A 782-nucleotide genomic window follows, 5' to 3' on the forward strand; every position below is an offset into this window, starting at 1 on the left:
GGCGGGCCTGGGAGGCCGCGGGGCGGGGCGGCGGCGGTTGAGCCGCTTGCCGAGGCGCTGGGGCGGAGAAGGAGATGGGGGGGCGCGGGAGGCGAGGGCGGACGCGGGCAGGGAAGGGGCGGTGCCTCCCCGAGCCGTACCTGGCCCAGCCGGCTGATCCGCTGGCGAATCAAGTAGATGTTGGACGCCATGCTGCGTGCGCCGCGCCCCCTTCCCTCAAGTCCAGCCGCCGCGCTCGATTCCTGCCGCGCATGCGCGCGCTCAGTCCCACGCCGGCGCAGCTGCGGCTGCTGCCTCGCGCAGTGAAGGCCGTCCAGCCGAGACCTGCGGCTTTGGCTCAACAGGTTTATTACACTGGCTTCCCCTCGCTCTTCCCAGTGTTTTAGCTAGGTTTATAACGTTGACACAAATGAAGGCGCGATTCAAGGCGGTGTTCAGTTCAGTTCAGTCGCTCAGTCGTGTCCGACTATCCGCGCCCCATGAATCACAGCACGCCAGGCCTCCCTGTCCATCACCAACTCCCGGAGTTCACTCAAACTCATGTCCACAGAGTCGGTGATGCCATCCAGCCATCTCATTCTCGGTCGTCCCCTTCTCCTCCTGCCCAGTCCCTCCCAGCATCAGAGTCTTTTCCAGTGAGTCAACTTGTCGCATGAGGTGGCCAAAGTATTGGAGTTTCAGTTTTAGTATCAGTCCTTCCAATGAACACCCAGGATTGATCTCCTTTAGAATGGACTGGTTGGATCTCCTTGCAGTCCAAGGGACTCTGAAGAGTCTTCTCC

Source organism: Moschus berezovskii, chromosome 3 (assembly GCF_049115385.1).
Source record: "Moschus berezovskii isolate FMDL1 chromosome 3, NW_MosBer_1.0, whole genome shotgun sequence".
In the NCBI taxonomy this organism is placed as follows: domain Eukaryota; kingdom Metazoa; phylum Chordata; class Mammalia; order Artiodactyla; family Moschidae; genus Moschus; species Moschus berezovskii.